Here is a 27,797-nt window from a genome sequence, read left to right as displayed (position 1 = left end):
TGGCACGATCTTGGCTCACTGCAACCTCTGCCTCCCGGTTTCAGATGTTTCTCCTGCCTCAGCCGCCTGAGTAGCTGGGATTACAGGCACCAGCCACCACATTCGGTTAATTTTTGTATTTTTTATCTTAGTGGAGATGGAGTTTCGCCATGTTGGCCAGGCTGGTCTCAAACTCCTGGCCTCAGGTGATCCAACTGCCTCAGTGTCCCAAAATGCTAGGATTACAGGTGTGAGCCACGGACCCGGCTGGATCTAATTATTCTCACCAGAGGATGGAATTAGATCACTATTTTTCTAACAGTGCTCTGTAGAGTCCTACAGATCAGAAATGCTTTTTATTCTCCCACACAATTCTGATTTTGTATTTTATCCAGTAGTTGCACGCTTGGAATGTATTTAGATACTTTCATAAAGTAAAGGTTTGAAAAGCCCCTGGTCTAGATTATGTCTGAAATTCCTTTAGTTTTAACATTTTATGAGCCATTTATTTTTTTTTCCTAATTCCTATACTTGAGTCAGACACAGGAATTACCATACGAATTTTGTGCTTTTCCACTTCTGGAACTGCCTTGTACTCCAGACTTTTCATGGAATATCCATCTGCTCTTCTTACTAGTCGAAATTCCATTTGTTTTTCAAGGTCCAACTCTGGCTGTCCCTGAGATGGATTGAATTATCAGCCAGGAAAAAAACTTTCTTTCCCTGGGATTTTGAAAACAGTAGGTTAGTATTATTTTTGAGACACTTACCTGTTCTTTGTTCTGTTATGGATGCTATGTACTTGATGAGTTTCTGTCATTCTTACAGGAACTGGGCAAATCTGATAAGCAAGAGTAGGGCAATGAATGTAAGATAATGGTGGGAGCTCAGGGCACTTTCTAGGATGTACACATTTCATCAAGTGGGGGTGTCACAGCCTTAATGAGATTTCTCTCATTAAGGAAATCTCATTAAGGTCCACAGGGAAATTTAAGATCAACACGACCAAATTCTATTTCAATAAAAATTGTGCATCTAAATTTTTAGAGAAATTTTTGACATCTGAAAACTCATTTATAAAAATAAAAACGTAAAATGCCCAAACAAAAAAAATTATGTAATGGCCACTGGTACGCACCTCTGGTCTGCATACCCTGTGCCTGTCTTCATCCTCTAACGTAAACATAATCTGCTGCACCTTTGTTCAGGAAAATTTTGTGAATTTTGTTGGAAATGTTCAGATAGCCTTTTTATGTAAGCTTGAATAAAATCATGACACTGAATTTTTTAAAAATCTAGTGCAAACAACTGTCAAGAGCAATATGACAATGTCCTCAAGAAAATCAAGTGGTTAAGTGGATCATCCTCAAATTTAAAATCTTTTGGTCTCACCCTCAGAATGTCCCCTACTTGAGGCTTCGCAGTGTAAAAGCCTTCCTGAGTAAAAATGAGATTAAGGAACATTTCACAGTGCCTTAAGCAGCAGATAGATTAATTAGTTGCCTAGAAAAAATTAAAAGTCTCATCTGGAAATTTGGAAGGATTTTAATGAGACCTCTGTATTGATCTTGAAAGATATAGTTTGTATTAAAAACCTCCCCTCCCCTCTCCCCTCCCTTCCTCCCTCCCCTCCCCACTCCTCCCCTCCATCTTCTCCCTTCCGCTCCTTTTTCAGAAGGAGTCTCTGTCACCCAGGCTGGAAGTGCAGTGGCACAATCTTTGCTCACTGCAACCTCCACTTCCCAGGTTCAAGCGATTCTCCTGCCTTAGCCTCCCGAGTAGCTGGGACTACAGGCTCGCGCCACGATGCTCAGCTAATTTTTGTATTTTTTTATAGAGATGGGGGTTTTACCATTTTGCCCAGGCTGGTCTTGAATTCCTGACCTCAGGTGACCTGCCTGCCTTGGCCTCCCAAAGTGCTGGGATTACAGGTGTGAGCCACCGCCCCCTGCCCACCCCCCCCCTCCCCTGGTTTTTGTTTTGTTTTGTTTTGGATACTTTCCTGATCACCTTTTGATGTTTGTCACTAGAACACTGACAAGTTTATATTCTTTTAAATACTGCTTGCTGGTCATCATGCTTGCTTTTTCCTTATTAAGAATATGTGTGAATTTTAATCTGTAAAAACAAAATTTGATGCAGTCATATCTTGATTCTATATCTAACAGCAGTAGTGTTTATAACATATTTACACCATTGTTTTATTATTGTTGGCTGAAGTAATTCCTAGTTAACTTTTCACTTTCTGGTTAAAATTGGAATCTAGTTGCTTGTTCTGTTTATCACTAAATAACAGAGTATTCAGTAGTGACTGAATATTAGGAGGGACAATTGAACACTTTTAAACTCAATGTCATGTGAAGTGAACATGCTCAGGGATCATGAAATAAATTTTGAAATGATTTGTTTATAATAAAACAAGAGCTCTTTAATGAGGAAATGGACAATAGCATGTTACATTTTGCTAAAATAAATATAAAATGGATTATATTTCTACAAATAATGAATGTTGCTATATTAAAATACTTATTCATTTATTTCAAATAAGTCACTTTTTAAAAAAAAAATTTATCTTAATAAATTAGTCAAGGGATGGTTACCTTCTCTTTTCAATGCAAATGTAATTCTTTAAGTGGTTTTCATGCCCAGGGCATGACTGCATTTCTCTGCATCTTTTCTCTTTAATGCGGCTGTTAACATTAAGCAAGCAGAGGTGTTCTCTTGTTAAAAAGGAACAATCCACCCATTCCACCCAGAGAAGTTCCCTCTGGTGCTCGGCCCCTCCCTGCACTCACGTCTGCAGTGAGGCCATTTCTTTTCTCAGCTTTTGTTACACTGCCCCCTGCATCTCGCCAAGTGGACTCGCAGTCTAAATTGTTCAGATTTCTCAACTTTTTTTCTCCGTAAAATGTAAACATACCATTGGTGCAACTCTTCCTTGAAGTTTAATTTCGTGTATTTAATGCTGGGCTTAGGTAAGTGAAACATCCACTCTCTAAAACTGAGAGAAATCATTCATTTAAATAGAATGTATACAAATACTGTAAAAACTGTGTATCAAATAGCTCTTAAAATTTATTATAATAACACTTATTAAGGATTAGACAAGGTGATATCTTAGCAAGTGTTATTAGTTATAGTTTCTTAGGTATATTATCTCTGTGTTGATATGTCTCGATCAATAATAATCAGCACTGATATAACTGACCTTTTAGTACAGTTTGCTATACACATGGAGACTTTCACATAAAATACTTTATGAATTATCACAACTTTATTATTAGTAGTATTACTGATTCAAAAGTAAAGTTAAAGAATATTCAAGTTAGAGAAGCCAAGTAGATGGCTGCTTTTCAGAACGTAAATTTTTATTGTTTTAATGAAAGAAAATTTGGCAAAATTGGCAATGTATTTTCCTTTTGTCCCAGTGTGTCATGAAGAATTTTAAGTAAATTAGAATGTTTAGCTCAGCATTTCTTTAAATAGAAATTATTAGAAACTAATCACGTGACTAAATAGGAGCATGGCTAAATATAGTATGGTCCAACTTCATGATGAGCAATAAACAGTCATTACAAATCATGTTTTCAGTAAAATGGAAAAGTGCTCTCAGGTTAATAATAATTGAAAAGAATGGGCCAGGCGCGGTGTCTCACACCTGTAATCCCAACACTTTGGGAGGCTGAGGCTGGCGGATCACAAGGTCAGGATATCGAGGTCATCCTGGCTAACATGGTGAAACCCCGTCTCTACTAAAAATACAAAAAAAAAAAAAAAATTAGCTGGGCATGGTGGCAGGCGCCTGTAGTCGCAGCTACTTGGGAGGCTGAGGCAGGAGAATGGCATGAACCTGGGAGGCGGAGCTTGCAGTGAGCCGGGATTGTGCCACTCACTGCATTCCAGCCTGGGTGACAGAGCGAGGCTCCGTCTAAAAAAAAAAAAAAGATAATATTTAGAAATGTATAGTGCTTCTGATTGCAATTTTGGAAACATATCTTTGAGTTCTGAGCCAAAGTACTCCAGTGCACAAGGCTTCTGCCCATCTCAAGGGCCTCCCTGGTAAATTCTCTTGATCCTCCTCTTTGCCTGGCTACTTCTTCAGTTTCCAGGAAAGCCCTTGCTGATCTACAGGGCACTTCAGACCACATTATGTTCCCCAGTTACATGTTCTCATAAAACTCTAATTTTCCTTCATAGTATATATTATGATTACAATTAATCACCTTGTGGTATCTTTCAAACGTCTGTCTTCCCCAATAGACTATCAGCTTCACTGAAGCAGTAACTGTGTTCTTATTTACTCAATGCCTGTCCCAGTGACTGGGACATAGAATGAGCTCTGTAAACATTTGTTGAGGAAATGAACAAATGAGTGAATTGCAAGGCACTCTCTGAGCACTTTTGACATAATTTCATTGAGACTCCACCAAAAACTTATGAAGTAGAAACCATATTTATTACATTTTATGGATAAGGAAACTAAATTGTAAAGAAAGAAAATTGGCCAGAGTTATATAGTAAGCAGACAGCTCCAATGTAAACCTGACATCTCTGAATGTTGTGCACAAGTTCTTAGCCGCCAATTGTAAGTGCTTGTACTGAATGTAACTAAGATAACTATATTTAAATGGTCAACTTTGTAGGTCAAATATGCAGAAATATTACAAATCTTTATATTAATTTGTTAATAAATTTATAACCATGTTAAATTCTGAAGAAAATATATAAAAAAGGAAATGGTGGTAGAATTGCACTGGTTCGTATTTTTTGCGCACAATTCTACATTTCCCAAATTCCCTATACCAAGTACTTATCATTTTCTATAAAAAGGAAGAAAACCATTAAAATCTATTCACCTTAGCATGTTGGAGCTAGGTTTCAAGTGTAAATATTTTGACATCAAACTCCAAAGAGTTTTCACTCAGCAAAAGAGAAAAGTTGATCACTCTCTTGCGAATTGGCCCGCAATTTACAGTTAATTTTTCTGAATAATTTAACCCAAAATCAATGTCAAAAATATATTTTAAACTTTTTCAATGTAAAATTTTATGTAAAAGACTGCACAATAGATAGCTACATTAAACCTATACCATAGAAACTGTTAATTAAAACTTTGAGCTGATTGAATATATTTCTTTCTATGCATAACTTTTATGCTTTTTGACATTTCCCTAATCACCAATACTGACTAGCAATCAAATTTATATCATTCAGTTTTAAAGATACCTATTTTATTTATTTTAAACTTCAATATTTAAGATAAACTTGCCTTTCAAAAGTTAATTTTGTTTTTGAAACTCACCAAAGCAACACATAATTTAAAATCTATCTCTATAGATTTCCTCTTATACTTTTTATTTTGGTTTACCTTCCAGTGATTACTGCCTTGACTGCCCCTGCTCTTGAAGTAAGTACATATGAACAAGGACCCTGAAAAACTCTGGGCTCAAATTGCTCTAGTTTTTTAGATATTTTTGATGGGACAGGGGCATGTATTTTAAGATATAGCATTTGATAGTCTTTGGAGTTAAGTCATGCTGCCGACACAGATTCTAATGGCTGTTGCAGACACTAGCTTCCCCACTAGGTCTGCTCTAGCTGCCAACCATAGCCTTCATCCAAAGCATCAGATGTCAGCCCTGAATGATTATATAGGGCCCGTTTTTATTCAGGCCTTAATGTCAAACTTATGGATGAATGAATGACGGAATGAATTACAATCCCTGCCTTAACTGGATTCTTAATTTCTAGCTCGTCTTTCTTGATCATCACATTTGACTTCTTGACCTTAACCTTACAAATGAAACTGGCTGTCCTTCCTAAGGACATTGTCCCTGTGATCGGCCTTGGCCAAATAATTTTCTTTTAAGTTTTCTGCATGTCTTAAAGTATAAGTCTTCATTGTTCCTCTTATAGAGACCTCAACATGCTTTCTGCTTGAACCTTAACAGTACCTTTTGTTATATTTTAATAACCAGATTTGAGTAACATGATTTGGTCATCTTTGTTTTCCCTTCATTGATCATACACATGTTGAATCTGTATAATGTACAAAGTAGTAAGCTAAGCCTTTAGGAAGAAAATAGGATACCTATAAACAATAGTCCTTGCCTAACAGTATTTCACACTTTAGTTAAATTAGTAATAATTACTGTAGTAAATCAATTTCATATAGAAATCAATTTCAGTTCATCTGTACCTTTGTAGATGGAAGCTGACCAAATTCAAGCAAAAAACAAACAAACAAAAATTTTCTACACTTAAAGGTTAAAGTTGATTTTGGAATTTCACTTTCCAAAAGTGAATTTTAAAACTGAGTAGCTGGGCATGGTGGTTCATGCCTGTAATCCCAGCACTTTGAGAGGTTGAGCCGGGAGGACCTCTTGAGCCTAGGAGTTTGAGACCACCTGGGCAACATAATGAGACCCCATGTCTACAAAAAATAAAAAATTAGCTGTGTGTGGTGGCATGTGCCTATGGTCTCAGCAATGTGGGAAGCTGAGGCAGGAGGATCACTTGAGCCCGGGAGATTGAGGTGGCAGTGAGCCATGATCACCCCACTTGCACTCCAACATGTGTGACAGAGTGAGACCCTGTCTAAAAAATAAAAACATAAAAAATAAATAAGAAAAAACTGGATAAAGTTAAAATTCCAGTTATTCCAACAATTCAAAAATTGGTAAATATTAAAAACCCAGTTGTTTACTCATTTCTGAATAATATAAATGCTTTAAAACTTGACAACCTTTATATTCCACTATAACAATATTTATCTTGGGACAGGCTCTTTTTGCCAATTTGCAGACAGGTTTTTCTTTTACACGTAACTGTATGTGTGGATCAGCGAATCTTTTTTTTTTTTTTTAAGTTTAACATGCCGTTGGCTCTAGAAGCTGCCATGTTTAAGACTTTCAGGATAGATACATATTTGATCTTTTATATTTATTGTTTGGTTTGTACACATAATATCACTGATCTGCTCAACAAATCTTTAATGGCTTCCAATCATTCATATAAACAAATCTGAAATTTTCTGTCTAGCTCTCTCTAAACCCTCCATAAAACAGTCCCCCTCTTACTATCCAATCACACCTTTCACATATCCTTTCAAACACTAATTATTTGCCTTTCTTCAACCCAAAAGTCTTCTTTTCTTTTGCCCACCAATCAAAATCTACCTATTTTTTAAAGCCCACCTTAGAACCGGTTTCATGATCACTCCAGTTCTCAGTTACAAATTTTCCTCTGAATTTCAGGACTAACTAGAATTAGAATAATTTCTTTTCTCACTTGCTGATGCTAATTAAGATTATCAATATTTCCTTCCACAAAGATTGACTCCTTGTATTAGTTCATTCTCATGCTGCTATAAGGACTTACCTGAAACTGGGTAATTTATAAAAGAAAGAGATTTGACTCACAGTTCCTCAGGGATGGGAGGCCTCAGGAAACTCACAATCATGGTGGAAGGGGAAGCAAACACAGCCTTCTTCACTTGGCAGCAGCAAGGAGAAGGGCCAAGGAAAAGAGGAAAAGCCCCTTATAAAGCCATCAGATCTCTTGAGAACTCACTATTACAAGAACAGCATGAGGGTAACCATCCCTATGATTCACTTACCTCCCACCAGATCCCTCCCACATGTGGGGATTATGAAAATTACAATTCAAAATGAGATTTGGGTGAGGATACAGGCAAACCATATCACTCCTTGAGGGTAAGAACACTGTTTTATATTTTTCTTTATGTCTTTAGACTCTAGAAACAAGGGTCACTTATTAGGGAGTTTAGAAATCGCTGTTGTTAAATGTAATTTGACAAAATTGGTTATTGAACTTTCTTTTCTTTTGCTTTTTTTTTTTTTCTTTTTTGAGATGGAGTCTCACTTTGTTGTCCAGGCTGGAGTACAGTGGCATGATCTTGGCTCACCGCAACCTTTGCCTCCCAGGATCAAGCAATTCTCCTGCCTCAGCCTTCTGAGTAGCTGGGACTACAGGTGTGTGCCACCATGCCTGGCTAATTTTTTTGTATTTTTAGTAGAGACAGCGATTCACCATGTTTACCAGGCTGGTCTTGAACTTCTGACCTCAAGCAATCTGCCCACCTCAGCCTCCCAAAATGCTGAGATTACAGGCATGAGCCACTGTGCTCGGCCTCATTGGACATTTTGGACAATAAGCTTAGAACCATACAATCTTTCTTAGGACTTAAAAACCATTAGGGATTTTAGGGATTAACATAGGAAATTCTTCATTTTACAAATGAGAAAATTGCGATTTACATGGGGACAGTCTCGATCAGCCATTGTTAATAGCCTTTATCTCAGTATCTTTGATAGCCTTTCTCATTCTATTTCCTCAAATTTAAAAAATGGAATATAGGGAGTGTGATATTTTCTGCCTGTTAAAAAGTATGAAAAGGCACTGTTTCCTCCTTGGTTTAGTCAGAAAAGCAGAAAACACTTCAGGAGTTTGAAGTAGAAGGGATTTAATTCCAGGAACAAAATGCTCACAAAACTAATGGAAGACCTGGAGAAACAGAATCCAGGAGAGACCACTGTTAGCTTTTAGGCTCACCACTCACTTTGGTGAGTCAAGAAGCTCCCAGCACTGATCAAAGAAAAGGCCTCCAATATGGAGGTGGCTGAATTCCAGAAAAATAACCCAGAAGCCACAATAGCATCTCATATTTGGTGGAGCCATGTGTTTATTCACCTGCAGTTACTGGAGGAATGGTAAAGCTCCTGCCTTTCTTCCACCTTCCAAATTTTACCTGAGTACTTCTAAATGGCAGAATATGTTTTGGAAAGAAAACTTATTTTTTAATGTATTAGCATCTTAGTTATTTATCTCAATGGTTTGGTGCCTTTCAATTTAAGGGCACATACTCCTAAACATGTCAATAGCTCACAAATTATCAATCTGCTCTAATACTAAACAGTAATTGATGTTTATAATAATAGAATTATTAGTGCTGGAAGACACTAGAGATAAACTGAACCTCATCTTCTCATTTAAAAGACTCAAGTCACATACCAATGGTGTTGAAGAGCCAACCTTTTTGACCTACCTCCATGGCCCAGATGGAGTGTTTTCCTGTTATACCTGTCTCTGAATTTGCCTACTGCTTTGTACTTACATTCAGTTGAACTCTATAACTTTCTGATTTAATAAGGATTTAAACTACCTAATTATTTACTGCTAAGACCATAGTTAAGTTTTATAAGACACTTCAAAAAATTGTACGTAGGGACATACACACAGGTGTAAACTAAAAGGGAGTTTAGATTGCTCATTGCTCTTCCAAGGTGAAATCACCATTTTATCTGATGACTTGCAAATGAAAAATTTGACCAAGAAATCTATTTAGTCAGATTTCTCAATGTCGTGAATGATCCTCCTGGTAACCAGATATTATGTCTGTCATGACATGACCACTTATTTCATGTTGACTTGTTGTTCTGTATGGAACTTCCTGTGGCACTAGAGTTTTCTTAAGTATAAACCATTCCAAAATCACACTGTTATTATGGGTTGCTTTGTACTCAGACTCTCTAGTATTCCTTTTGGGCTATTGGTCTTTCAACGTGCAGTTAGGGGATTAAAGTAAATCATTTAATCCATGCAGCATGTCACTCAATAGTATACTTTTGGAAATTGTTTCCACAGGAGCACCGGCGAAAGCAGCCAGTCTGAGATATTGACACTATAGAAAAAACTGACAGCTTACTCCTTGTATTGATTCTACTCTTCTCTACAAATATAGACTCCGTTCCCTACCACAGCCTTGTAAGTGGTGCCTGCTGAGGCTGCTAAATTGCTTTGTAAATTATTTATTACTTGGACACCTTGTAAAGATCTCTTTCCTTCTTGTCTGACTTGCTTGTGCTTTCATACATACTAAAGGTCTCAAAGTGTACACTGACCACAGCCTTCTTAGGAAATCCTTTCCTTCCCATCGTTTATTACAAATAATGGTTTTCCTTGCCCATATTATGATTATGCCTTTTGTCATTGGTTTTTATTTCTGATCTATTGCTTACAAAATATCATAAAAGTTTATATGCACATGTTTGGAGGCTGGCACTGGGCAATTAATTAGCACATTCTCAAATTAGAAAGTTTGAAGTACTTAAAGAACATTTATTTAATGATAGAAAAGAATTTCTGTTAATAAAAACTGTTTATCAGAGCAAATGAACATCTTTAATTTATTCACACTTATGTAGTAGAGTCAATGTTCTGAAAAAAGATGGCAAGTATTTTCTCTCTTCCCTTGATTATTTCTTCTTAGGTTTTATTTTATGATTTTCTGAAGAATTTTAAAAATGTTCATAATGTAGATAATAAAAACAATATTTTTTATCCAGTAAAAAAACAATTTGAGCAGATTGTGATTGTTCACTGTCAGCTAACTGAAACCATATACTCACATATAAAATACTCAATAGAAAATGTCTGTGCTTAATAATTTGCATTTTCCTCTCTCTCTCTCTTAGCTTCCTATATTAGTCGGCTCAGCACTAGTATAAATTTGATGATTTAGGTCCAGAGTTATTTCAGTGCCTCTTAAAGTTTGGAAATCCAAGAAGCTACTCCTCTCATCCATCCCTCAAAATTCATTAGCTTGTGTTTGGAAAGTACAGGGTTTTCAATCTCGTCTCTGCCATTTATGAGTTCTGTGACTTTAAGCAAGTAAATTAGCCCTCATAAACATCAACTTCTACTACGAAGTAGTAATAATAATAGTAATTATATCTATCCTAAGGATTATTGGAAAAATAAATGTGATATATTTGGAGTGTTAGAAGAGGCATCTATTAGGTATCAGTGATGTTTACAACATGTTGCTGATACAAAATTTTTTTACTTAAGGATTTAAATTTATGATAATTATATTTTATACAATACCAATAAATACATGTTGAGAATAAAAAATGTAGTTAGTAATTATACACTAAAATCATAGTATCTTGTAGGCAACTTTTTTAAGTCATAGAAATTTGAGAAGCACAAAAACGCACTTCTAAAATCACTGTAATTCTTTTTCTTTTCTTACCTTTTTTCTTTTTCTTTTCTTTTCTTTTTTTTTTTTTAAAGACAGGGTCTGGCTGTGTTGCCCAGGCTGGAGTGCAGTGGTGCGATCTCTGCTCACTGCAACCTCTGCCCTCCGGGGTTCAAGCAATTCTCATGCCTCAGCCTCCCAAGTAGCTAGTATTACAGGCATATGCCACCACAGCCAGCTAATTTTTGTGTTTTTAGTAAAGAAGGAGTTTCTTCTCCATGTTGGCCAGGCTTGTCTCAAATACCTGACCTCAGGTGATCCACCCATCTCGGCCTCCCAAAGTGCTGAGATTACAGGCGTGAGCTACCGCATCCGGCCAGATGACTGTAATTCTCATTGAAATGGGAACTGCAAGTGGCTTAGAGGACTAAGGATTAGACCATGAAGATTTATAAACAGAAGAGTCCAGCTATTTCTAGACAGGCCACTGTGGTTAAGAGATGGGCACACAAAGAACAATGCTTGACCCAAACAAGCGGTTTTAGACAGTGAGGTCCTTAGCCAGAAGCTTGAAGTCTATTTCAATAATATCCTCTCCAGGCCAGGTTTACTCCAGAGCTGTGCTGGTTTTCTTGTACACTGCTTTGTGCTAGCACATATTGCTATGACTTTATTTCACTCTTCCCTTGCATACTAAAGGTAATCGCCTTTAAGATGAGTTTTCTACACCTGTTTTCATACTCAATTCCTGGCTTGAAATGCTTCTTAACGTTATTCCAGTGTTTCAAGGCCCAGTTCAAATACCACGTCCCCACACTGATCTAGTCACTCTTACTACCACCTGCTTGTTTCCTCCTCTTCTAAATTCTTTCAGTATTGATAGTATGAATTACCCTAAGTAGTGTCTGAGATCAGATAGAGTGTTATCTGGTTTAATAATTGTTTAATGTAAAACTATCTATTTAGCTAGAAACCTGTAGGAGCGGGAGGAATCTTAATGTAAGATTAAAGGAGAAACCAAAGCCTGGTTAAAGCAGAGTATTTTCAGATAAAATTCACCGTCTAGCGCCAGATGGGAGCATTATCCTGACCCCCGTATGTTTGCACATTTCACATATGTGTCCCATTCTCACCAATAATGATGGCCTTCACCACAACTTCTTTGTAGATTACATAACACTTGCACATAATTTATCTCATTTATTCCTGAAAGCAATTTTATGAGATTGGTCTCTTTATCCTCATTTTGCAGAGAAGAACCAAAGCCTAGAAGGGATTACAATGATTGGTCCTGAGTCACACTGAAGTCCATTACTTTTATTTTCTATCCATCCCAGCTGACCTTACACAGTGGCTCATTCCACCCTCACAGAAACCACTCGAGGAAGGCCAGAAAGATATTTCCGACTTTGATTTATAAGCAAGGAGGCTGATTTCTCTTGAGAAAAAGTGAAAGAAGAACTTCTCATCCAAGCAGTCTCTGTCTTTTCCCTTTTTGGAGCAGGGAGAGTGCAATTCTCTAAACAATAATATTGGTTTGACACAAAAAACAAGTGGAAGTCTGCACACCACTTTGTGCAAGAAATGCATGAGGGAACAGAGTTGGAATATGACTGAAATATATATATATATGCATATATGCATACACACACATACAAATACATATGCAGTCATATACATATGAATCATAAAATACTTAAATATGTGTGAAAATAGGTATTGACAACATGTATATCTATCTTATTTTATATACATTTAGTAAAATTTGGGAAGAAGGGAAAATCTCATCATTGGACCAAATTTGTGGCAAACAATTTCAGAAAAGAAAGCAAGGTATATATCTGGAGGAAAGGAACTATTAGACTGAACCATACTGAGTAGACTGAGTTTCATGTCCTGGGAAGAAATGAAGGCTGGTTGGACACGGGCTTCCCCATCCTGAAGAGTGCTTAGAAAAAGGCGTGCTTTCTTTCTCACAAAATGAATAATTGAGGCAAAAGCTATAAAGGCATATATAGCAAAATAGCTTTGCCAAATGTTTATACCATGGATATTCCCAACAAAAGTGTAAGAGATGGTCCATTTGACTACATTCTTATAAATTCTTGGTATTGTAATTGAAAATAATAAAATGCTAGTTGGAAAAGTTAAAAATTATTGTTTATAATGTTAAGTTCAGAATGAAAATTTTCTATATATTTGTTTACTAATTGCATTTCTTTTTCAAAAAAGTATACTTTAAATATATTTAAATTTTCTGTTTTATCTATTTTAACATCAGTGTTTTAAAATCAGTTATGTAAGCTTCATAGTGTTTTTTACCTGTTTAATGTTTGGTAAGCCTATATCATTCCCACTGATTATTATATACAAGAATTAGAAAACTTTTTTGCTGAATCTGTTAATTTTATTAAGCCTGATTATGTTTTTATTGTTATTCTTTTTCAAAAAAAAAGTTTAAAAATTTGTCCCAAACAATTGGGGTACATTTTCTTTAATTTTCTCTGTTGTTACATTTTCCACTGCAAGCAAATTTGCAGACATATACATTAATGCCAAGTAATAGAATCTAGTTTCCATATATTAATACTTTTCCAGTGTCATATCTCTGAGCAGCATTGTATTGCTATTTTAAATAGTAATAGTATATATTAGGAAAACTGAATGATTTTAAACTTAGAGTTCATTCACAAAATTTACTAAGTTCATACTTTGCTGAAACAATTGTAGAGAAATCAGAGTTGTCTAAAACATCAAACCTTTCTGCAAAGAGAAGACAGTTAATGAGATTATAAATATGTATTCAATACATTAACAAGCAGCATGAAATAAATGACAATAAAATTAGACAAAGTGTTGTTTTTACAGAGAGTAAGGAAAAAAGCCTCCACTCTCCCATACAACACACACAAACACACACACACACACACACACAGGTTGACAATACACAAGGAGACTAAGAAAAAAATCATGTGATAGACATGTGAAAATTTAAGTCATTTTTATTGCCTGAAATAATGAGATGAACATTAATAAGGTCTTTTATTACAGTTGCATAAATTGGGCTTTAATTTGTGACCATTGAGAATACTGCTCCAGACTAAGGATTAAATTTGTTTTTATTGAACGTAATAAATAAAGATTACACATTAAAATATTATGAATCACTTGCATTTAGAAACAGTCTTATCAAGGACCAGTATTGTGGTTTATTAGTTCTTGAAATTATTGCCTAGATTACTGCCTTGAACATAATAAGTGGTGATTATTTTTTTTGAATGAATGAATGGTAGCGAAATGTAATATTTGAAGGGACTGAATTTTAGGTAATACCAGTAATAGCATATGTAGAAATAAACATGCACTAAAATGCAGAATTATAGAAGAATATATTTATTTAACAATAAACATCTCTACTTTATAAAGGTAACAAAATCAGTGTTTATTTAAATTGATTTTGAATTACGATCTGCTATCTATACGCAAGGTGATGTTTTTGGTGTTAAGGAAACTATAGCTTCATAGTTTGGTCTCCATCAATTAGTAAGTGATGCCAGTAGTACACTGGTATATCTCAACAAATAACAAAACATTGAAGACAGAATAAGATGAATATGATAGAGAAAAAATGGCAGAGATTTTGGAACAAAATGACTTTTGCTTATTCTATTTATGCGTTTGCAACTGATTCACAGATTATGTTTCTAAAACTTATAGTATCCTCCTACTCTTCTCATTGTGTCATCTTTGAAATCACCAACAATGGTATTTCATATCATGCAAACTCATACAGAAAACTTTAATACAATTGTAATATCTCTGAAATTTCCATTTTTAATATCTCCATGTGATGGCATTCACTATTATCACATTTATTATAGTTGTTAATGATGGGAAGTTATTATATTAAAGATGACTTTGGATTACTAACTTGTAATGTTTCTGTAGGCCTCAGAATTCACTGAACTGAGGAGCTAACAGGATCCTGACATTTAATTGTTTCTGCCTGAGCTTTCTGTCAACTTTGGAACTTGTGTAAGGCAAGTGTGATAACATACATAAAGACAGAACACTTTTAATTTTTTTTTTTTAAGACAAAGTCTCCTCTGTTACCCAGGCTGGAGTGCAGTGGTGCCATCTTGGCTCACTGCAGCCTCCACCTCCCGAGTTCATGCAATTCTTGTGCCTCAGCCTCCCAAGTAGCTGAGCCCACAGGCCCAAGCCACCAGGCCTGGCTAATTTTTGTAGTTTTAGTAGAGACGAAGTTTCACCATGTTGGCCAGGCTGGTCTTGAACTCCTGGCCTCAAGTGATCTGCCCGCCTTGGCAGTTTTAATTTTTTATAACAAAATATTTGATACAAACACACACACTACATATGCAGTATAAAGAATAATACTGAAATAGGAACAATATAGCCCTTACCTTAATAAAGAAATGGAACAATATCAATATTTCTACATTTTTTGTCCCTATTATTGATCAATTATTTATTCTCTCCCTCTTCAACAAAGTCTTTAAATTTTGTGAGCTATTGTATTATAGTTATGAGCAGGTACTACTAATAACTAATAACTGAATGACAAAATATTCGTCGGAAAAATGTAATATCAAAGCTAATATTTAAAAATCTGTTACTTCTTTAAAAGTAGTGCATATTTAAATCCAATTTTAATATAAGTAATATGCAAAAAATTTGAGATATCCAGATAATTATTCTGCAAGAAGAGTAAATCAAATTTACCATAAAATGTACTTCTTAAAGATACTTTTTTAAAGTACTATTTTAGTTACGGTTATCCTTTATTCTTTTTTTCTTGTCATGAGCTCTTCCTGATACCTACTGGCAGGGTTCTAGTAGCTTCCTGAATATATCTTAATATAATAATTTTTTTCAACTCAGTGGATGTTACATTAGCTTCACAACACTGGAGGTCTTTTTGTTTATGTTTCCTGAGTCCATCAACCCTTAACTACTCACTCAAAAGCCTGACGTTACCAGTTTTTCTCAGGGTATTTTCTTTTTTTTTTTTTTTTTTTTTTTTGTTTTTGTTTTTTTGAGACAGAGTCTCGCTCTGTCCCCCAGGCTGGAATGCAGTGGCGCGATCAGGGCTCACTGCAAGCTCCGCCTCCCGCGTTCACGCCATTCTCTTGCCTCAGCCTCCGGAGTAGCTGGGACTATAGGCGCCCGCGGTCACGCACTGCTAATGTTTTTTTTTTTTTTTTTTTTTTTTTTTAATCTTCAGTAGAGACGAGATTTCACCGTGTTAGCCAGGATGGTCTTGATCTCCTGACCTCATGATCCGCCTGCCTCGGCCTCCCAAAGTGCTGGGATTACAGGCGTGAACCACTGCGCCCGGACTCTCAGGGCGTTTTCAAACTGCTAGTTATTTTAAACAGCCACCAGAATTCTCCATTTCATAACTTTCAGAGGGGATTTACTCCAAAATGTTGGATTTCTTAAAGAATCTTGCATCTCTTCTTACCACTTAATTTATAAAAAAAGAATCTCTCTACAAAGCTCAAGAACATAACTGGTTATCATGAAGGAGCTCCTATAATATTTGGTTTTTATTCCATGAAAATTAATAAGACTACAACCAGAAAAGTGGAAAAAAAGACATAGAAAACATAGAAGCATATGTAGAAATTATAATGAAGCAGCATCAAATACATTGTAACTATATATATATGTGTATATATATATAAATGGCATTAAAATATGCAAAGAAAGGTTTTGCTGTGGTTCTGATGACTGTCTAAAGATTTATGACTATGAGAAATGCAGTTTTTGGAAAAATGAAAAGCAGCAGTGTCTACTAGATTTAGAAACATTATCTTAACAACAAAATGCAAATTTTGTTGCGGAAAAGATATTTCCTTAGTTCCAATGCCCTATGATTCAGAAAAACCTAGTTGAGTAGGGTCTACAGCCCTTTGCTTGTTCCTTCCTAGCTTTGATGGTGTATGTAAATGCTGTGTAGAGGAGAAGGGCTTGAGGACTAAGGACCAAACAGGGTTGTATATTCTCTCTGTTTTAAAACATAATCTGTTTTCTCTATTGGCAGAAAAGGTGTGTGTTTGTGTTTGTGTTTTGGGGTTATTAAAATACATTTAATTCTGTCAGGCAGAGGACACCACATCTGATTCCTTGTAAAAGGAAGTCATAACTGCTGGACACATAGAGACCAGGAGAGGGCTAGATACTATACAGAAATTAAATGAAGTATAAAGTACAATGTATAATACATCTAATAAATAATTTATTGAAGAAAAGGTAAAATAGTTTTGACCAGGTGCGGTGGCTCACGCCTGTAATCCCAACACTTTGTGAGGCCAAGGCAGGCGGTTCACGAGGTCAGGAGTTCGAGGTCAGTGTGGCCAACATGATGAAACCCGGTGTCTACTAAAAATACAAAAATTAGCTGGGTGTTGTGGTGGGCGCCTGTAATCCCAGCTACTCGGGAGGCTGAGGCAGGAGAATTGCTTGAACCCGAGAGGCAGAGGTTGCAGTGAGCCAAGCTCATGCCACTGCACTCCAGCCTGGGTGACAAAGCAAGACTCCATTTCAAAAAAAAAAAAAAGATAAAACGGTTTCATGTAGCTACCAAAGACGAGCAAATAATTATAAATTCAAGGCAGAAAGGCTTCATTTCATTTCAACTCGTATTATCATCAAATGCCTTTCTTCCTAGTTGTTCACTGATCTTTCCTAGATATCATGGATTTCTTTACAGTGCTGAAAAAAGAATCTCCCCAGATATTTCTATGTTCTCAGCTTTTGTTACTGTAGGTTAAGAGTTTATTTTTAAGATTCCTAGAATTTTTTTTAATTAAAAGAACATTCTTATGCTATGATACAGTAAGTCAGTTTAGAAACTAAACTTAAATTGCATTTAATATTATCGTGATGTCTTTGATTTTGTTATAAAATATTTCAAAAAATGTACAAACACTATTTAAAATTAACTGGAATATTATTAATATAGTATACATATTAATAGAGATCCTGCTGAAAACTTTAAAAGAAATTTGAAGTATTCATCCCACAGGAAAATGCTAGGACATTTGGGAACCACAAAGAATTTTTAAGTTCCATCATAGGATCCCTATCAACACACAAGACAAAAAAAAGACATGCTTAATGCAAGAGATACATATATTCTTGTCTTAGCAACGTTATATATAAATCAAATTTCTCTAAATGAATAATATTTTTCTAATTATGACTCTTCATTTTGAGGTATATTATTCAAAACCCATATCCAATTTTTGGGTCTTCTACTAACTTGTTTGAAGTTAACAAGCAACAAAAAAGCAATGAAAGTTCACTAGGAACAGTGAAGTTTCATAACAAATTTGATAATCTAGAAGAAATGGACAAATTTCTAGGAAGACACAAAGTATCAAATCTGACTGAAGTAAAAATAGCAACTCTGAATAGGCTTATAATATGTAAAATAATTAAATTAGTGATCAAAAAAATTCCCACAAAAAAGCCTAGGATTGTATGACTTCACTGTTGAATTCGAACAAATATTTAAAGACAAATTATCACAAATTCTTTGAAAACACTTCCAGAAATTGAAGAGAAGGAAACACACTTATTATATGAGGCCAGTGTTACCCTGATAACAAACCAGATGAAGACATCAAAAGAAAAAAAAAATGGACAGACCAGTAATCTTATGAATATAAGTGCAAAAAATCCTCATCAAAATATGTACTAACAAGGCAAATACAACAACATAAAAAAAAAAAAAAAAAGGATTATCTTCCATAATCAAGTGGGCTTTATCTCACAAATGAAAGGTGGTTCAACATTAAAAAATCAATGCATACTAAAAGAATAAAGAACAAAAACCACGTGATCATCTCAGTAGAAAGAGAAAAAGCATTTTACAAAATACAACACACTTTTAAGAAAAAACACTTAAAACGTCAGAAATACAACTAAACTTTAGTAACCAAATAAAGTACATTTTTTGGCAAATTCATGTCAAACATCAAACAAATGCTGAAATATTTGGAGTCGGGGACAAGATAAGAATGTCTCTTTTTGCTACTTCTATTTAGCATTTTACTGGAGGTTCAAGCCAGGGCAACTAGGCAAGAAAAAGAAAGAAAAGGTGTCCAGATTGGAAAGGAAGAAGTAAAACTATGTAAATTTGCAGATGACATGATGTTTTATCTAGAAAGCCCCAAGAAATCCCTCAGTAGCTATTCAAAGTACTAAATGGGTTCAACAGAGTTGTAGGATAGATACAAGGTTAACATACAAAAATTAGTTTAATTTCTATACATTAGCAATCAACAATCAGAAGGTGAAATAAGAAAATAATTTCATTACCAATAGCTTTAAAATAATAAAGTACTATGAAACACATTTAACAAAAGAAATACAAGACTTGTACGCTAAAAACTGCAAACATTGTTGAGAGAAATAGAAGAATTACTTAATAATTGGAAAGACATCCCATGTTCATGAATTGAAAGATTTAATATACATGTAAGATGGCAATACTCTGCACAAATTGATCTGCATATTTAACATAGTCCTAACAAAATTCCAGTTGCCTTTTTTTTGCAGACCTTGACAAGCTGATAACAAAGTTCAGATGAAAATTCAAGAGACCCCAAATATGCAAAAAACAAAATTTAACAACAACAAAAAGAACACAGCTGAATGACTCACACTTTCTAATTTCAAAACTTATGACAAAGGTACAGTAATGAAAGCTGTACAGTCCTAATATAAGAATAGATATATAGATTAATGAAATAGAATTGAGAGTACAGTGGGGGAAAAACCTCATAAGTTTATGATCAATTGATTTTGACAAGGGCACAAAGACAATTCAATTGAGAAGCAATAGTCTCTCCAAAAAATGGAGCCAGGACAACTGGAAATTTACATGCAAAAGAAAAATGTTGAATGCTTACCTGATATAACATACAAAAATTAACTAAAAGTGATCAATGACACAAATGTAACTGCTAGAACTATTAAACCCTTAAAAGAAAACATATTCATGAGCGTGTATTAAGCAATGGATTATTAGATATCACACTAAAGCACAAACTACAAAAGAAAAAATAAATTAGACTTCACCAAAATTAACCACTGTGCTTCAAAAGACATTATCAAGAAAGTAAAGAGACAATTTATCGAATGTGAGATAATGTTTATAAATCTTAGGTCTGATAAGGGTCTAGTATCCAGAATATATAAAGAACTCTTACACTGCAGCAATAATACAATGAAAGCTCAATCAAAAATGGGCAAAAGATTTTAATAGGGGTTACTTTAAAGACGATATATAAATGAACAGTAAGCACATGAAAAGATGTCCAACATCGTTAGTCATTAGGAAAATGCAATTTAAAACGATGAGATAATGCTTTACATCCCCCACAATGGCTATAATGAAAAAAGGCAGAAAGTAACAAGTGTTGGTGAGGATATGGAGAAACTGAAATCTCATATATTACTGGTTGGAATGTAAAATGGACAACTGCTCTGGGAAATGTTAACAGTTTTTCATGAAGACAAACATAGAGTTACCATATGATCTAGCAATTTCTCTTTAGAACATGTACCCAAGAGCATTTAAAATATATGTTCATATGAAACATTACATAACAATATCTATAGCATTGTTCATAAAAACTGAATAGTGGAAATAATTTGTATTTCCTAACATATGGATAGGAAAATGGATTATATTCATGTAATAGAATATCATTCAGCCATAATAAATGAAGTGTTGATACCTATTACAACATGGATTAGCCTTGAAAACATTAGACTAAGTGAAACAAGACACACATGTACACAAAATACTGTACAATTCCCTTCAGATGAAATGTCCAGAATGAGAAAATTTAATAAAGAAAGAATATCGATTAGTATTTTTCAGGGGGAAGGGGAGGGAGGATGGGCATGACAGTTAATGTATATTGGCTTTTTGAGGACTGATGAAAATGTTCTGAAATTAGATACTGGTGATACTTGTCCAACCTTTTGAATATACTTAAAGCCACTAAATTATAAATAAATATAATAAACATATATATACATATAAAATGTGTTTATAGTTTATTATATATAATTATATTAGATTTTATCCTGGGAAATTTTAATAAAAAAGACTAACAAGGGGAGAATAATGAAGAGTACCAGATTTTAAAACATATTATACAACTACAGGAATTTTAAAAGTTTACAGTCGGACAAGGTGGCTCATACTTGTAAATCCCAGCACTTTGAGAGGCCAATGTGGGGGGATCACTTGAGGCCAGGGATTTGAGACAAGCCTGGGCAAGATAGGGAGATCCTATCTCCACAAAAAATAATAAAAAAATGATCCAGACATGGTACGCACACCTGTAGTCCCACTTACTTGAGGGACTGAGACCAGAGGCTCAGCCCAGGAGTCTGAGGCTGCAGTGAGCTATGATTAAGCAACTGCATTCCAGCCTGGCTGACACAGTGAGATCCTGTCTCAAAAAACAAAATGTTTGGTAATATTTGGTACATAATATACAGATCAGTAAGTTGAAACAGAATCCAAATATACTCCTAAACACACACACATAGTTTTGTTATTTTTTTCACATGAAAAATTATTGAAGAGATTTTCTTCAGTAATGTTGTGTAGACATTTGGTTCACATTCCATCAGAGAAAAAAATTACATCGCTTACCAACTTCACATATTATGCCAAAATATATCCCAGATAAAACAAAAATTTTTAAAAAATGTTAAATTGACAAATTAAAATGGTATATATTTACGGTATACAACATTGGTGTTTTAAAATATGTATCATGGAATGACTGAACCAAGCTAATTAACGTATGCATTATCTCACATAATTATTTTTTTTCATGATGAGAATACTGAATTTTTTTTTTTTTTTTTTTGAGATGGAGTCTCGCTTTGTTGCCCAGGCTGGAGTGCAGTGGCACAATCTCGGCTCACTGCAACCTCTGCCTCCTGGATTCAAGCCTCTTGCCTTACCCTCCTGAGTAGCTGGGACTACAGGCATGCACCACCATGCCTGACTAATTTTTGTATTTTTAGTAGAGTCGAGGTTTCTTTCACCCTGTTAGCCAGGATGGTCTCCATCTGCTGACCTTGTGATCCACCCGCCTCGGCCTCCCAAAGTGCTGGGATTACAAGCCTGAGCCACCGCGCCTGGCCCTCAAGTCTATGTTCTTAGTGATTTGCAAGTATTATTAACTATAGTCGGCATTTATACAATAGATTTCTCAAACTTAAAAACAGGTTTTAGGCCGGGCGCGGTGGCTCACGCCTGTAATCCCAGCACTTTGGGAGGCCGAGGCGGGCGGATCACAAGGTCAGGAGATCGAGACCACGGTGAAACCCCGTCTCTACTAAAAATACAAAAAATTAGCCGGGCGCGGTGGCGGGCGCCTGTAGTCCCAGCTACTCAGGAGGCTGAGGCAGGAGAATGGCGTAAACCCAGGAGGCGGAGCTTGCAGTGAGCCGAGATCGCGCCACTGCACTCCAGCCTGGGCGACAGAGCGAGACTCCGTCTCAAAAAAAAAAAAAAAACAAAAAAAAAAAAAACAGGTTTTAAACATAAAATAATGTATATATAAAAGTTGTGTGAAAGAGAGAGAATTGAGAGAACATGTTTTCCCTGATCCTTATGAGGATACCCTGTATAAACACAGTAAAACATAGAGATAACAAATAATAAAATTTGACTTGATGAATTTTATAAACCTGCATTACAAAAATAGTAGTTTATAGCATATTTTAGATAAATGTTAATTTTAATATGTAAAAAGCTTTTATCAAGTGACAAGAAAATAACAAACAGCTTAATGGGCAAAGGACAAAAACATGTAGCTCAAAAGAAAAAGTAAGCTTTAAAAATATACTAAAATGCCTCATCCTGTACAAATAATTAAAGAAACACAAGGGTAAACAACAATGTAATACTGCTCTTACCATTCAGTTTTTAAACATGTCTTTTAATATTTGGTATTGAAGAGGTTGTGGAAAAACAGGCATTCTAGTATGATATATTGTTGGAGTGTGTGTAATTATTATAATTGCTTTGAAGTAATTTGACCTAAAAAAAAAAAGAGGTCTATACCTTTGACTCAGAAATTCTTTCTTTAGAAAGACACAAATTGTTAGCTATTATGTTTGTAGACTGTTCATGATATTATCTGTAATAGCAAAAGTCTGAAACTGTCTATTAGTTGGGGAGTAGTCCATTATATGATGATACGGATACATTTTCAAACAAAATATGCAAAACAAAATGCATATTGTAATATATTTGTACTTTGAAAGTCCACAAACACTTATACCTATGCAGTTTTTACTTGCATACACTTTTTCTGGACAGATACATAGTATCTACGAAATAGTGAGATATTATTAGGAAGGGCAGCAGGGGGATCTGAAAGGAAAAAGAGATCACTTTTCATATAGAAAACTCCATAGGTAAATAATTCTCAAATATTAGAAACAATTTTCTGTGGTAAAGGAAAGCACTGGTTAAGAGAGCAGACTTTGACATTAGAGAGCCCTGCGTTTGTGTTTGGTTTTGCTGCTTACTAAGCCTTGGGCAAGTACTAAACTCTCTAAGCCTCAATTTCCTCTCTGTAAAATAAAGAGAAAAATGGTGATCACCTACAGAGCTATGAGTATTAAATAAATAAAAACATGTAAAGTAACACAGAGATGTCATAGATTGATCACTTAATGCCATATTCTTTTTATTGCTAATAGTAAGAATGATAGTTCAAGAAAGTTGGGTGTACAGTGTGTCTGGCTTCCAATGATAGATGTTGTCAAGATATTTTTGCAATAGCTTCTGGTCTAGATCAGAGCTTTTTATCCATGGTGCTGTGATGAGCTAATATGTCACAGTCATTGTTGTTTGTGTTCTGAATAATTTGTTACTTACAATACTTTACTGAAGTCTGAGGCTTGTTGTTTGTTAGAGCTCAGTGTTGCATGTTAGAATGTGTTGCACCTATAAATACTCTTACTCTCTTGAATTATAAAATGATTTTTTGAGTCAGACAAAGAGGAGTGGAGTCCTTATAGTACTTATAGGAGTGGAGAGCTTACAGAGTTCTGAAAATTGCTGATAACTCTGGGTGTGCCAGTGAGAATGTGTCATGTATGAGAAAATCACATGGTCACAAGCTGTAATCTTTTGCTGTGGATGGGAACCAGTTTAAAATTAGTAAAGAGAAAGTTCCAAGTCATCTAAAGGCCTAGGAGTAATTGTGGATTATTTTTAGAATACATGAATCTAAGTTGTTTCCATAATCCTAAAAGCTAATAAAATTATGGGTGTGCTGGGAGGCCAAGGCAGGTGGATCTTCTGAGGTCAGGAAGTTCCAGACCAGCCCGGCCAACATGGTGAAACCCCATCTCTACTAAAAATATAAAAATTAGCCAGGCATGGTGGCACACACCTGTGGTCCCAGCTACTCAGGAAACTGAGGCAGGAGAATCCCTTGAACCAGGAGGCACAGGTTTCAGTGAGTTGAGCTGAGATTGTGCCACTGCACTCCAGCCTGGGTGACAGGGTAAGACTTTGTCCAAAAAAAGCAAAAACAAAACAAAAACAAAAAAATCTGGATATGATCAGGGAAGAAAACAAAACATATTTTTTTTTACCTTTTATATTAACAAACGTTTCCCCCTTTAAAATATCAAAGATAGTTCTGGTTACTAAATCTCAAGAAAGATTTTAGAACTGGGATTACTAGGTCAAAAGTTACAAGTATTTTAACTCTTGATATATACATATGTATTATACACTTCCAAACATATATACACATATACATATACGTTTCATAGGAGGGCAATTTACATTGTTATTAGTGTTGCACGAGTGATATTAATTATCTGCAATACATAATGTCATTTACAAAAAGTTCATTTTCTAGGCATAATATATTTTGAGGTTAATGCACTGTAATTATCATCAAATTTGGACATTTCCCAATGTTAGTTTTCTATTTATATTTCCCTTTGTCTAAGTTGCAGGTTTATATTGTACTGATGATGATTTGTTGATTATGGTCTTTCTATTAGGTCTTTTTATTAGGATATTTTCATTACAAATTAAAATGATCTCTTATAACTTATTTATAAGTAACCCTGGGATTTTATACAGTGAATTGTGAATTGTGGAAACTAGTGTGAATCTCTAATCTCTTTCACTTTATAATATTGTACTTTTGAATTATACCTACTACATTTGGTGGGACAAGAGAGGAAAGATGAGTGAATATTTCTTAATTCCACTCATTAATGTAGGTGATTATAGAAACTTCTACCAGAATCTGGGATATGCTCAATTCTTAACACTCATGGTTATCACTGAGAAATTTTCTTTTCAGAGGGTTTTATGGATAATTTACTAGGGTTTGGAGGGAAGGTCTCTGTTTCTCCGTACCAACCTTTTCTGAAAATGTTAGTTTTCAGTACGAGTACTGGTTTTAGCCACTAAATATTGGTAGTTACTGATTTCTAAACTCTCAACTCTTTTGCTAACTTGTTGGTGGACCTTTGACAAGTCACTTAACTTCTTTGTCTCCTCAACCGCGAAATGGAACATTAGTCTGAGATGTCCTTAAGCTCCTTGCTAGCTGTGCTTCTTTCCTGATTCATTTATACTCTGCATTTCTTGCCTGTAGATACACCTTTGGAATATGCAAATGAATGTGGACTTGTGTGTGTTCTAACCTGAGTTGGCTTCTCTCTCTACATCATTCTTTAACCCTTATTCCAGCACAAGACAAACAGTACAAAGGTCTCAAAAGTTTGGGACCTCAGATCCAGAATGTTTTGAAACGATATTCATTCACTAAAATATGAACAAAGTTAAAGCAAAATATTTAACAACATCGTTTTACCTCCCAATCTTTTTGTTTCAGTTTCACTGCCTTGTCATTTATAAACATTTATAAACGAGCCTTATGATAGAGTTATTCTGTAAACTCTGTAATGCAAGTGTTCCAAAAAAAGAACATAATACAAGAGCTGCAAATATACGTATTTGGGAATTCTCGACACTTTTTTCATCTAGTTAAAAAATCATCTGAGGAAGAATGTAATGAATTCATTTAACTATGAGTTATATTTTAAACATTTTGTAGAGACACGAGCTCTGAATAATTAACTCTGTTACTACTCAATAATTTAAGTGGAATGACCCTTGACAGTCTGTTTGTAATAACTAACAGTGCATTTTAATTAATTTTTTAAGTTAGAAATGGCATCTCTAGAGTTTAAGATTCTTGGGGGCAAAATTGAACTTTTAAAATTGATTAGTATAGTGGGTTATTTTTCTAAACGAAAATAAAACTGATTTGCATTTTAAAAATCTGGGTACACTTTTAAAAATGATTATGTCAGTAATTTAACATTAGGCATATCTTAGAAAGAATTATACCTTTTCTTTCTATCTCTTCATACCAATCTTCTGGTATATAGAAACTAGGTAGTATAAAAGTTAAATAATTGTATGCCTGAAAAGTTGAAGATTTAGTGATTTTAAGATTTTTAGAATCTGAGTTTGAAATTTCTGTCAAAAAATATAAAGCTAATTTTATAAAAATGAAAGTTCAGTTTATAGGATAGCAAGAATAAAACCTATCATAAAATGTACAAGCAGCTTTAATACTAAGTTTAATAAGCAGGAAACTTATCTTCTACATTCACTGGCTGTTTATCTTATACTTGAACTTTTCCCTCATTTTATCCTTTTGAATAATACTGCACTAAAGTGAATCTCTGATTAATATTTAAATGTACATGGGGAGAAGTGGGTCACCTAATCAGAGAAAATAATTAACAAACCACCTCATTCTCATATCCCTGAATTCTTACAAGGAGGCATATATTTTGATTACTACAGTGTAGTTCCCTTTGACCTCCTTTCTAATTCAAAGCTTATTAGATTTCACGATTGAACTGGCTCACTAACATTTAATTATAGTTCTTAAATATTTTCTGAATGTGCTTTTATGTCCTGGATTTTTCTAAATTCCACTTTTCTTCTCTCTTAGAGTAGCAAAAATTAACTGGTAAGGATTATTTTCCTCTTCCAGACAATTCTGTGATAGAGTGCAAAAACAAATTCTTGTGGGCTAGGCAAAGTTCTTTTTTGGCAACTGCAACAACAACAACAGCAGCAAAAGCTTTTTATGCAGTGGCTGAAAGATGAGATAGGTCTTTATGTGTTAATGTAGAATGATATTCATGTTTTGATGGTTGAGCATTACAATTTTATTTGGACCTAAAAATGTTACAGGTTTATGAAAAGAACATATATAATAGATGATAGATAGATAGATAGATAGATAGATAGACAGAAATTCTACATGTGCATTTGTATGTTTATATGTGTGTTTGTGAAATATACATTTTATTTTGTATATACATATAGATTATATGTAGGAATTATAAATGGACAGATATTATCTATTTTTATATGTAATCTATCTCCTTAATTTCTATTTTATTACAATCTCTATCTCTATGTAGAGATTTGCCAATGAAGAGGAAACTACTGACTTTTAAAATTCTTTCTTTCTTTTTTTGTGATGGAGTATTGCTCTCTCGCCCAGGCTGCAGTGCAGTGGCGTGATCTTGGCTCACTGCAACCTCCACCTCCTGGATTCAAGCAAATTCTCCTGCCTCTGCCTCCCGAGTAGCTGGGATTACAGGTGCCCACCACCATGCCCAGTTAATTTTTGTGTTTTTAATAGAGATGGGATTTCTCCATCTTGGCCAAGCTGGTCTCAAA

At 34.8% G+C, this 27,797-nt stretch overlaps 1 protein-coding gene across 5 annotated transcripts in view; it reads left to right on the top strand.

Annotated features, from left to right (window-relative positions):
* The window catches only part of LOC105483565 (hepatocyte nuclear factor 4 gamma), a 156,524-nt gene that overhangs the window by 67,362 nt on the left and 61,365 nt on the right, over nt 1–27,797 (top strand). For 2 of the 5 annotated variants that reach the window (XM_011744448.2, XM_011744449.3), the window contains exon 2: nt 9,646–9,765. The exons of 1 other annotated variant lie outside the window; for it this stretch is intronic. The gene's annotated coding sequence lies outside the window, so the exon portion shown is untranslated. Of the gene's footprint in view, nt 1–662; nt 724–5,353; nt 5,387–9,645; nt 9,766–27,797 lie in introns of those variants that run through there. 2 more of the 5 variants (XM_071068073.1, XM_024793330.2) reach the window with 2 other exon arrangements.

The sequence above is a fragment of the Macaca nemestrina genome, chromosome 8 (assembly GCF_043159975.1).
Source record: "Macaca nemestrina isolate mMacNem1 chromosome 8, mMacNem.hap1, whole genome shotgun sequence".
In the NCBI taxonomy this organism is placed as follows: Eukaryota; Metazoa; Chordata; class Mammalia; order Primates; family Cercopithecidae; genus Macaca; species Macaca nemestrina.
The sequence above is the reverse complement of the archived record's forward strand: the minus strand, read 5'-3'. Positions and strand labels throughout refer to the sequence as shown.